Below are 13,200 nucleotides of genomic sequence, written 5' to 3' on the forward strand. Positions count from 1 at the left end.
CCTAGACAATGTTTGAAAGTTGGCAGTATGATGGGAGATGAAATTCAATGCAAATAAGTTCCAAGCCTTACATATTGGAAGAAATAATAGGAGAACATACTCTATGAGTGGTATCAAACCAGCTGGCAGACAGGCCAAAGAGGTCTGCAGGTGAAAGTGGATTGAACTCTGACCATGTGCAGCCATTGGACAGCAGCGGTTGACAAAGTAAAGAGAATGTGGCACTACACTGGCCTATCAGTGGAGTCCAGGTCAGAGGCTATCACGCTGAGGCTTTGGCCAGAGTTCCCTGTGAAATCGGTGCTAACTCTGGGCATGAAGACACATAGCCAAGCCCTGGATATGATGCAGAGAGACGTCATGAGGCTGACCCTCGGTGTCAGACAATGTGCTGTGAAGTAAGGTTCGAAAGATTTGGGGCTCGAAATTGGGTTGTGGATGCGCCCGTTACCGCTGGCGATAGGCGGCAAACGGACGGCAAAGGCTTACCATCGTCGTTAAGTGGCGTCGGCGATCCGGCTGAAACTGAGTCGGCTCTTTGTCAAAGACTCAAAAGAGGCGACACTGCGCCAGCTAACGCCATCCGTGTGGTGATGTCATCCAGCGTGCAATGCCTCTTTGACGAGATTTGCTTTGTACAAATGATGTGCCGGCAGGCGGCCGTCCAGCCTGAGTGCAGTGATGGTTTAAGAGCGGCTCTCGGGCGGAATCGCCCAGAAAGGAAGGGACGTTTTTCTGTCTATTTATTTCTGCATGTTTTCATTAGTTTTAAGAGTGGGGAAGTGTGTGTGTGGATCGGAGAAGTCTTAGTTCTTACCTTTTCTTCCCGTTTTTCTCCCTAGCATGACAGCAGCCTCCCGATGCGAGATTCAGCCAGCCTCCTGTGCTCCCGCCCGAGGGTGAGTGTGCAACGCCACTGATTAGCGCTGCTCTCTCATCGTCGGGACTTAAAACTGAATTTGGCAGTTGGAGCCTGCACCTAACGCCTGGCGGTAAAATCAGCACTCAAGCGGTAACACCGCCTCAAGAACGGCCATAACCAGTTTCGACCCCTTGGGCTTTCCACACTTGAAATGAGGGGCCCTTATAGAGAAGTGTGTATAAATAAATATTAACCCTGAGCGCTATTCCAAGTTAAACCATGGCTGCAGGAGGGGACATAGGTACAAACTAGCAAAAGGATTGACGCCAACATACACTGCTTCACACAGAGTGACTTGGACCTGAAATGGCCTCCCGGGGTACAGTGGACTGGGGGGTCCATAGTTTTCTGTTGATGAGTTCGTTGGGCTGAATGGCTCCCTCATCTTTATCTTCTACGTTTTATAGAATGACTAGTTTTCAAAGTCTTACAGCATTAACTCCCTTTCACAACCTATCTCAGATTTCACTTTTTCCCATCTTCATCTAAATAAAGGCAAACTCCTCGGTGGGCCAATCACTGACAAAATGATGCTCAGGACACAGAATGGAATTAATTGCCACTACATTGGTACAATCAGAAAATGCATCTTCCAGTTCAGAAATCAGTCCAATTGTCTGTGTATGATTTATATGAAGCCATCATTAACCTTAACCTCGAACAGCAAACATCTCCCAAAATCCTCGCCCTCTCGCTGATTTAGTAAGGAGCCAATACTTTCAGAACACAACCAACATCAACGTGCATTTATATAGTGCCTTGAATGCAGTAAAACATTCCAAGACGCTTCAGACAAAATTTGACACCAAGCCAAAGAAGGAGATACTGGTTGAGTCTCCTTTATCCGGCATCACCCCTCGTCTGGCACCATTCCCAGCCGCTCCAACATGAACAAATTGAAGTCCTTCTTCGCTGCCGACTCCCGCAATCGCTGGCCTGACCCCGCGATCCACCGCCCCCGCCCTCCCCCACCCCACGATCTCTCTGCCGCACTCCCAGCCCCAAGCCAGCCAGCCCCGATATCCCCTTGCTCAGTATCTGTATCATCCAATTTAAATGTGATCTCCCCTCGTCCGGCAAAATCACTTATCCGGCACAGGCCAGGTCCCGAGGCTGCCGGATAAGAAAGGTTCAACCTGTATTAGAACAGGTCAAAGAGGTAAAAACAGAAGATGCTGGAAATACTCAGCAGGTCAGGCAGCATCTGTGGAGAGAAACAGAGTTAACGTTTCAGGTCTGTGAACCTTCGTCAGAACTGGAAAAGTTCGAGATGTAACAGATTCTTCAGGAAGTGCAGGGGCAGTGAAAGGGGGAGGGGAGGGAAGAACAAAAGAGAAGGTCTGTGATAGGGTGGAAGGTAAGAGAGATTTAAGAGGTCAAAGAGGCAGGTTTTCTAGCAGCGTCTTAAAGAAGGAGACAGAGGCGGAGAGGCGGGGAGGTTTAAGTAGGGAATTCCAGAGCTTAGGGCAGAGACAGCTGAAGGCAGGACCAATTATGGTGGGGCGAAGGAAGTGACGGATGCACACGAGGCCAGAATTGGAGGAATGCAGGGTTCTCGGATGGTTGTGTTTCTGGAGGAGATCGCAGAGATGGTGAGGGGTGAGGACATGGAGGAGAATTGTAAATGTGAGGTGTTGTCAGACCGGGAGCCAATGTAGGTCAACAAGCACAGGGGTGATGTGTGAGCGGGACCTGGAGCGATGAGCACAGGGGTGATGTGTGAGTGGGACTTGGTGCAACGAGCACAGGGGTGATGGTTGAGCGGGACCTGGTGCAACGAGCACAGGGGTGATGTGTGAGCGGGACCTGGAGCGATGAGCACAGGGGTGATGTGTGAGCGGGACCTGGTGCAACGAGCACAGGGGTGATGTGTGAGTGGGACTTGGTGCAACGAGCACAGGGGTGATGGTTGAGCGGGACCTGGAGCGACGAGAACAGGGGTAATGGTTGAGTGGGACCTGGAGCGACGAGCACAGGGGTGATGGTTGAGTGGGACTTGGTGCAACGAGCACAGGAGTGATGTGTGAGTGGGACCTGGAGCGACGAGCACAGGGGTGATGGTTGAGTGGGACTTGGTGCAACGAGCACAGGAGTGATGTGTGAGTGGGACCTGGAGCGACGAGCACAGGAGTGATGTGTGAGCGGGACCTGGAGCGACGAGCACAGGGGTGATGGTTGAGTGGGACCTGGAGCGATGAGCACAGGGGTGATGTGTGAGTGGGACCTGGAGCGACGAGCACAGGGGTGATGTGTGAGCGGGACCTGGTGCAACGAGCACAGGGGTGATGGTTGAGCGGGACCTGGTGCAACGAGCACAGGGGTGATGTGTGAGCGGGACCTGGAGCGACGAGCACAGGGGTGATGTGTGAGCGGGACCTGGTGCAACGAGCACAGGGGTGATGGTTGAGCGGGACCTGGTGCAACGAGCACAGGGGTGATGTGTGAGCGGGACCTGGAGCGACGAGCACAGGGGTGATGCGTGAGTGGGACCTGGAGCGACGAGCACAGGGGTGATGCGTGAGCGGGACCTGGAGCGACGAGCACAGGAGTGATGTGTGAGTGGGACCTGGAGCGACGAGCACAGGGGTGATGTGTGAGCGGGACCTGGAGCGACGAGCACAGGGGTGATGTGTGAGCGGGACCTGGAGCGACGAGCACAGGGGTGATGGTTGAGCGGGACCTGGAGCGACGAGCACAGGGGTGATGGTTGAGCGGGACCTGAAGCGACGAGCACAGGGGTGATGGTTGAGCGGGACCTGGAGCGACGAGCACAGGGGTGATGTGTGAGTGGGACTTGGTGCAACGAGCACAGGAGTGATGTGTGAGCGGGACCTGGAGCGACGAGCACAGGGGTGATGGTTGAGCGGGACCTGGAGCGACGAGCACAGGGGTGATGCGTGAGCGGGACCTGGAGCGACGAGCACAGGGGTGATGTGTGAGCGGGACCTGGAGCGACGAGCACAGGGGTGATGTGTGAGCGGGACCTGGAGCGACGAGCACAGGGGTGATGTGTGAGTGGGACTTGGTGCAACGAGCACAGGGGTGATGTGTGAGTGGGACTTGGTGCAACGAGCACAGGGGTGATATGTGAGTGGGACCTGGAGCGACGAGCACAGGGGTGACATGTGAGCGGGACCTGGAGCGACGAGCACAGGGGTGATGGTTGAGTGGGACTTGGTGCAACGAGCACAGGGGTGATGTGTGAGTGGGACTTGGTGCGAGTTAGGATACGGCAGCAGAGTTTTGGATAAGCTCAGGTTTCTGGAGGGTGGAAGATATTGAAGTCTGCGTCCCTTGGACTTAAGGGAGTGAAGGTGGCGAGGGGGTGGGGGGGCTAGGTGGGTGGGGGGGGTTGGTGGTGGATGACTAGGGTTAGAGAGAGAGAGGATCAGGGCTTCAGAGATGGAGGTGAGGGTGTGATTGAGCAGCTGTCCAAGTGTTCTGGTGAATGGAAGGCCAAAGGCTCGACAGTTGTAAGTTTGAATGCCCAGGCTCCATATGATGCAAACATTAGAAGTTCCACATAAATGAACATTGAGGGGATGTTGTTAAATTGTCTTTTTTCTCTCCCAAAGCCTAAATAAAACCATAATCGGTAAATAATGTTCGAATGTGCACAGGCAGGATTACATAGGATTAAGTGGACAAATAGCAACATTTGGACTGTAATGGAGTTCCGCTCCATTACATTGTCTGAGATCATCAGTTTAACCACGTGATCAGATCTACATGTGCCCCTGGGATTGACAGTGAGTTTTGATTTTCAGACAGATGTTGAAACCTGAGGCTGAAATTCTCCTTTTCAGTGCCTCTCGTTGGCGCCTCTGGGGGGCGCTAATGGGATGCAAAACTGTTTGCCAGGGGAGGGGGGAGGGGGGGAGAGATTACTGACTCCCGCAAAATTTTGTGGGAGTTAGCGGAGGCGCAAGAATGGTAGCACCTTGCCCCCGCCAGTAGCGCTCCGAGCCGCTGTGTCTCTGCAATTATGTCATCGCGCAGCGATATTTTTTTCGCCCTGCCACGGACCCAATCCGCGCCACAGCGGAAATTGGCCGGCGCCCCATATGGCCCCCGCGGGTGATGCCTGCGCCAGCCTTGCGAGTCGCAAACCAGTCCAGTCATTCATTGCGGGCCGAACTGTAGAGGGGAGGTGCGCTGCGCTGCCATCTTTTATCTCCTCCCCCTTTACCGGTAGGGCCGTTCGCTGTCCTTTCGCAGGGTCTGGGCTGCAGTCGTGCAGCCCAGCACTCTATCTCGGTGCCAGGGGTTCACGGCACCTCTTCGCCCTGGAGGCCCAGTGGAGGCCCATCGACGGGCCTACAGAGTTTGCAGCGCCCGCCCCTTTAACGGCAGGGGAGGGACGTTGAAACGCATCAGCTACATGGAGAGGCCGCGTAGCGCCCCCGAACCTGACACTGCGCCCCACTTCCTGCGAGGGGCGGTAACCGGAAGCTCACAGCCAGGGCGTGGGAAGTCCCGCCTCGCCTCGATTACCACCCCCAAACAGACCATAACCGAATTTCACCCTCGAATGTTTGAACCTGAAGAAAAAGGGGGATGAAAGGTTTGAATGAATGCTGATGCTTTTTACTTTTTTATTAAGCAATTAAAATAGGGCTTTAATACAAAGATGACATGATCCAGAAAAAGTGCCCTTCCAACTCTCTGTCTTCCAATTCATGAGCTCTTAGACAGTGGAACACCAATATAAACCTCCCAAATGGTCAGTTTGTATTGCAGATTGCATCTGTGTCAAGTTTCTTTATAATTGATGAAAAAGTAGAATGATTTAATCCAAAGGCCTGTGGGTAAAGATAGCCCAGTTTCGTGTCACCATTTTCAGACACTTCAGTGCTACCTTCACTGGGAGGTAACGTCCTCGCAATTGGAGATGCCTGGAAGCCTGCCGGAGCCACCGTGGGTCACAGTTAATGGCCGCCCGAAATCATAGTGTAGCGCTGAACCGACCATGCAAGACTGGTTTTCTGGAGCTACTCTCAGCAGTAGCCCAATGTATCATGGCCATCGCATCCCTGGAGCAAGAGCAGCATTATCTTAAAGCAAGACTGCCAGTTTAGAAAGCAGTGTCGGTCCCTTAAAGGGGAACTGCCTTCTAAAACGAAAAAAATAAAAATTATTTAAAAATAGTCAGTTCTTAGTCCTAAGAGCTCAACTGCCTTCTGAAAAATAAACATTAAAAATAAATCCTAAATGGCAATCTTCAGCTCTTAAAGCTGAATTGCCTTCCGCACTTAAAAACATGCTTCAACACTGACAGAAGTGGCTCAACAAGCCAAGGATGGGCCACCCAGAGTTGTGCACGCAGCACTCCAGCTTTGTGCAGCAGGTCAACACTGCCCACCAGAAAGAACGATGTGGGACCAGAGCACCGAGGCCATTACTGGCCACAATGTCACCCCTAGGACCTGGCTCCAGTGCCCAAAGAAACTTTATGACCTCAGACCAGTGGTCAAGGTCAGTGAATGCATCTTCAAAAGGTCCGTCTCCTACCAACTGCACCACTAGCCTCACACACTGCTCATTGCATGACCACCCCCCCCCCCCCCATAACAGCCGCGCCCCCACAATCACTCACCCACCAACAATCTGTACCAGACACAAGACACACCTCCCATTCCTAGTTTCACCTCACCTCTTTGGAGGAGACACTGCTGCCCATTCTAGGCAGGGGCATGGCTGAGCCTCTGGCCAATGGCGGGATTGAAAGGATACAAGATGCTGGTACTCTCATACATTATCCTCCTTCTCACATCCCACTTCCCCCTCATCCCACAATATATTCTGATTTACAAGCTGCACATGGTATAAGCATGCACCTCTTGCTTTCCCGTCCTCCCCTCACCACAACTCGACCCTTGTGCCTTCCTCATTTCACACACCAGCCTGCCTAGTCAGTGGTTGACTAAGAAGAGGAGAGGAGGAAGAAGAAGAGGAAGAACCATCACTTGATTTCAAGCTCCCATCCACCAGCTCCTCAAGGTCGACCAGCAAGGCCATCTGCAGTGTCCCCCACTGAAAGTCAGCAGCCTTCCACCAGCCACGCTGCAGCCACTGGGATAGCACTGCGTGAGATCAGTAGGTTGGCAAAGGCACACACAAGACCATCACAATAGGAATGCATAAGGATGATTAGTTGATTTCTTGATGTGATATTGGATGGTATAAAGTTGGATTGGAAAGTTTGCTCATGTGGTTTTTATTTCAGCATTGTGGCCAAGAGGACGCTTCCTGCCAATCAGTCATTGTTTACCCAACATGTTAATGCATGGAACATACTTTATTGTAATTTACTTGTCACACCAAGTGTAAGTTTACTCGGCTCCTTCTAAGCCAGCTTTGTAACCAGGTTTCCACTCAATCACACTGTCAGTTTGAAGAAATGGACTGACTTATTTCGCAGTAAATTTATTGCAAAGTGGTTCACTCTGACTGTTTTCGCTGAGGAGAATTACATCCCGTTGGAGGAAAGAACAATTTATTGTCAATTTTGCAGCTGGCAAATTGAAAATGAGAATAGATGGACTTAATAGTGGTGTATAGGGGATCTAGTATTTTCATGTTCTACGTTTCCTTCACACTTCTAGCACAGAATATTGGAGAAAATGCAAGGGTCCCACTTCCATACTTGTAGGGGTAAGGAATCATGCTAATAATATTTGTGGCATCATTAAACTGGAAGTGGCCAAAATTGTCCTCAGCGGGAAATTGGGGAGGGCACTTTGAATTAACCTAGAACAAATGCTTCGAGACTTTTTTGTACTGGGCATTGGCCATGAGGTGATCCTTCGCAAGCTGTTGACTGTTGAAACTCCGAATCTAAGTAAAGCCATAACGATAGCGCAGGCATTAATGTCCACCAGCGATAACACCAAACAGATTTCACAGAATAAAGAGGTTTCGGCCAGTACTGTGCACAAAGTAACGTGGTTTTCGAGCAGGAATATACATGGCAGAACGTACACGCCGGCTGCTGCACGACCTCAGATGACCCAGAGTCTGCCATCAATCGTTAATGCGAGGCAGTTAACACCTTGTTGGCGCTGTGGAGGTGATCATCAGCCCCATCAAAGCTGTTTCAAGCACTATGCGTGCAACGGTTGCAGAACAATGGGACACCTCCAGCGAATGTGCAGGCGAGCTGCAAACCCTGCAAACCACCACGTTGCAGAGGAAGATCGATCCACTGTGGATCAGGCTGAATTGGAGACTCGTACCAAGGAGGCAGAAGTGTACGGGGTATACACATCCACCACAACATGTCCACCAATGATGTAGAAAGTTGAACTGAACGGAATTCCAGTATCTATGGAACTGGACACGGGTGCAAGTCAGTCCATAATGAGTAAAAAGGTCTTCGACAGGCTGTGGGGCAAAAAGGCACACAGGCCCAAGCTCAACCGCATTCACAACAAACTAAGGACTTACACGTGGTGTAATTGGCAGTGCAGAAGTCAAAATCTCCCATGATGGAGCAGTACACGAACTCCCGCTGTGGATTGTGCCAGGGGATGGCCCCACATTGTTTGGCAGAAGCTGTCTGGGAAAAATCTCCTGGAACTGGGACGACATCCGAGTGCTTTCGTCCGTCGATGATACCTCATGTGCCCAGGTTCTGAGCAGGTTTCCATCGTTGTTCAAGCCAGGCATTGGAAGCTTCTCGGGGGTGAAAGTGCAGATCCATTTGGTTCCCAGTACGCGACCCATCCACCACAAGGCATGGGCCTGTATCATATATGATGCGTGAGAAATTGGAAATTGAGCTGGACAGGCTGCAGCGAGAGGGCATCATCGCGGCAGTGGAATTCAATGAGTGGGCTAGTCCAATTGTCCCGGTATTTAAAGAGGACGGTACAGTCAGAATTTGTGGGGACTATAAAGTAACGATTAACCGTTTTTCGCTACAGGACCAGTACCCGCTACCCAAGGCAGACGACCTATTTGCGACCCTGGCTGGAGGAAAGACATTGACCGAGCTGGACCTGACCTCAGCCTACATGACACAGGAGCTGGAGGAGTCTTCGAAAAGCCTCACCTGCATCAACACGTACGAAGATCTGCCTATTTGGGATTCGGTCGGCCGAGGCAATCTCCCAACGGAACATGGAGAGCTTGCTAAAGTTGGTTCCTCGCACCGTGGTTTTCCAGGACGACATACTGGTTACAGGTCGGCACACCATTGAGCACTTGAAGAATCTGAAAGAGGTTCTTAGTCGGTTGGATCGCGTGGGGCTCAGGTTGAAACGCTCGGTGTGTTTTCCTGGCGCAGGAGGTCGAGTTCTTAGGAAGAAGAATCGCAGCAGACGGCATCAGATCCACCGACGCCAAGACGGAAGACATCAAAAATGTGCCGAGACCACAGAACATGACGGAGCTGAGGTCGTTCCTGGGACTCCGTAAATATTTCAGTTATTTCCTACCTGGATTAAGCACCCTGCTAGAACCCCTACATGTGCGACTGTGCAAGTGAGACGACTGGGTATGGGAGAATTCACAAGAGGCTGCCTTTAAGAAAGCCAGAAATCTGTTGTGTTCAAACAAACTGCTTGACCTATATGACCCTTGTAAAAGATTAGTGCTAGCTTGCGATGCGTCGTCATACGAAGTCGGGTGTGTGTTACAACAGACTAACGAATTGGGGATTTTGCAACCGGTCGCTTATGTGTCCAGGAGTTTGTCCAAGGTCGAAAGGACCTACAGCATGATTGAAAAAGAGGCTCTGGCATGTGTTTACGGGGTAGCGAAAGTGCACCAGTACTTATTTGGCCTCAAGTTTGAGCTTGAAACAGACCACAAGCCGTTCATATCGCTGTTCTCTGAGAGCAAAGGGATTAACACCAATGCCTCTGCCCACATCCAAAGATGGGCACTCACGCTGTTGGCATACAACTATGTAATCCGCCACAGACCAGGCACAGAGAACTGTTCAGATTCTCTCAGGCGGCTGCCATTGCCCACCACCGGAGTGGAAATGGCACAGCCAGCAGACTTGCTCATGGTAGTGGATGCATTCGAAAATGAAAAGTCCCACATTACGGGCCGTCAGATCAGGACCTGGACCAGCCAGGATCCTTTACTGTCCTTGGTAAAAAACTGTGTCCTCTATGGGAGCTGGTCCAGCGTCCCAGTGGAGATGCAGGAGGCAATTAAGCTGTTCCACAGTTACAAAGACGAAATGTCCCTGCAGGCGGACTGTCTATTGTGGGGCAATCACATGGTCTTGCCCAAGAAAGGCAGAGATACGTTCATTTGTGAACTGCACAGCACCCACCCAGGCATTGTAATGATGAAAGCCATAGATCCCACGTGTGGTGGCCCGGCATCGACTCAGATTTAGAGTCACGCGTGTACCAGTGCAACACTTGCTCTCAGCTGAGCAATGCACCCAGAGAGGCAACGCTAAGTTTGTGGTCGTGGCCTTCCAAACCATAGACGAGGATCCACGTGGACTATGCGGGCCCATTTCTAGGCAAAATGTTTTTGGTTGTCGTGGACGCTTACTCAAAATGATTGAATGTGCAATAATGTCTGTAAGCACATCCACGGCCACTATTGAAAGCCTACGAAGCATGTTTGCCATGCACGGCCTGCCCGATGTCTTAGTCAGCAACAATGGGCCATGTTTCACTAGTGCTGAATTCAAGGAATTCATGACCCGCAATGGGATCAAGCATGTCACATCTGCCCCGTTCAAGCCCGCTTCCAACGGCCAGGCAGAACAGGCAGTTCAGACCATCAAGCAAAGCCTGAAACGTGTGTCGGAAGGCTCCCTGCAGACCCGACTATCCCGAGTGCTGCTCAGCTACCGCACCAGACCCCATTCACTCACCGGGGTGCCCCCAGCCGAGCTGCTCATGAAAAGGGAGCTTAAAACAAGGCTCTCTCTTGTCCACCCTGATCTCCATGATCACGTGGAGGGCAGGCGGCATCAACAAAGTGTGTACCATGACCACGCAAATTTGTCACGCGATATTGAGGTTAATGATCCTATGTTTGTACTCAATTATGGACATGGTCCCAAATGGCTCGCTGGCACGGTCATAACCAAGGTGTTTCAGGTCAAACTGGACAATGGACTAACGTGCAGAAAACATTTGGACCAAATCAAATTGCGATTCACCAACAGCTACGAACAGCTCGAAGAAGACATCACCAACTTTGACCCTCCAACACACACACAAGTGGCAACTGACATCATGGTTAACCATGAAGCCGAACTCACCATCCCCAGCAGCCCGGCAAGGCTGGCTGCCCAACAGCCCAGTGAAGAATTAACCAATTCACCCACACCCGCATTTGTACCAAGACGATCGACAAGGGAGCGAAAAGCCCCAGATCGTCTCACCTTGTAAATAAGTGCACTATTAACTTCACGGGGAGTGATGTTATGTATTTCACCTCTTGTAACCTGTATGACAACTGACCACCAGAGGGCGGACCTGTTGGAGTCTCAAGGGATCCCAGCATCCCTTGGGAACACTGTATATAAGCAGGCCACCCACGAAGTACCTGCACTCTGGAGTCTTATTAAAGGAGCTAAGGTCACACTTGCTCATTGTACACAGTACTCAGTTTTATCCTTTATTATGAACGTTTCAGGTATGGTAGTGCAGTTATCTGGTACTGGACTAGTAATCCAGAGAACGTGAGTTCAAATCCTACCATGGCAGTTTGAGAAGTTGAATTCAGTTAAAACAAAATTCTGCAAATAAAAAGCTGATGTCAGTAAAAGTGACCATGAAGCTGTCGGATTGTCATAAAAACCCAACTAGTTCACTAATGTCCTTTAGGGAAGGAAACCAGCCGCCCCAACCCAGTCTGGCCTACATGTGATTCCAGTCCCACACCAATGTGGTTGACTCTTAACTGCTTCACAGTGCAACGAGCAATGGGCAATAAACACAGCCTTGCCAGCGACGCCCTTTGTGAAGTCAAAGATTGGTTAGCTTACTGCCCGAGTCTTCGGCCAGCGATGCCAAATGTTGGGCCAATATGTCTTAGCGGCCTAGTTGTAACAGGTCACTTCGTGGTCTCCACTTGTGTTCCTGTGACAGAAAGCTGTGTGTTCTGATTTTCTGAGCGGATAGATTGCTGCTCTGTAATTCATAGGGGGCAGAGAGGCACTACATAAAGGTTTCTTTAAAAAAACTTGCATTTTGAAACAACATGTAATAATTTATTTAAAAGTCAATTGAATGTAGAAATACGGTGCAAGGTGCAATGAAATAGTAGTGACAGATGTGTCACTTTTATATATTTATTCAGTCTCCTGGCAGCCTTTTCCCGGTGCATTGCGTGGCTTTGTGAGATGGATGGGCAATCTGTGCATAATGTGATGTAAATGGAACAGGATTTAGTTCAGTGCTTGGCAGGAATTCCCTACATTAGTTACATGTTGTAACACCATGGCGATACTCTGAGGACTAAGTAACAAGAACCGATTTTGGGGATAAGGCCTCTTTGTCTGCTCCTGCTCACACAAGAGTAACCGAATATTTTATACTGGCTCCAGGTGCGCTGTTTAATGGGCTGGTTCGTGTGCACAGACCCAAATATCCCCAGCAGAGGTACAAGAAGTTAAACTGTTGGAAATCTGATCAATTCACAGACTATCGCTAACAGTAAGAATATCATCACCCCCACCAGCGGGATTGAGATCTTCCAGTAACAGCAAGGGTGGCTGGGAAAACTGACAGAAGAGATCGGCCTAGAAATTCGGATGAGGCCCATTTGAGGCTGAAATTGGGGTTACCGGCCCCCAGAAGGAAGTGGAACGCTAAATCAAGCGCTCCACTTCCTTCCTGGGGCGGGGGTGGGGTGGATGGGCTCAGTAGCAGTAGAGGGAAGGCTCAAGCTACAGATTCTGCACCCACCTTCCTGGATCACCGGGGAGCAGAGGTGCCGCACGGTCAGCCCGGCACTCAAGCAGAGCGCCAGGCTGAGCGATCGCGGCACCGACCCAGCGTCCAAAGTTGCAACGGGGCGCACAACGAAAGCGGACATTTGTTTTGGAGCAGCCGGCCACCTCCCCTTTATATTCCGCCCCGGTAGTGGCCGGCCGCCCAGTGCGTGTCCCCTGAAGCTAGCGCTGTCATCGTCAGGGGGCGAAACCCAATTTAGGGTCTGGGGCACTAACGGGTAGCTGCGCACGGTGATGACGTGACGATCTCCGGGCGCAAGAGATTGGGCGCAACGCCATCGCGTCGCCGCTCAACTCTCGCTGAGTTTAATGGGGGTCGTCAGTGGTGCTGCGCCTGGTC

Source organism: Pristiophorus japonicus, chromosome 18 (genome assembly GCF_044704955.1).
Source record: "Pristiophorus japonicus isolate sPriJap1 chromosome 18, sPriJap1.hap1, whole genome shotgun sequence".
In the NCBI taxonomy this organism is placed as follows: domain Eukaryota; kingdom Metazoa; phylum Chordata; class Chondrichthyes; family Pristiophoridae; genus Pristiophorus; species Pristiophorus japonicus.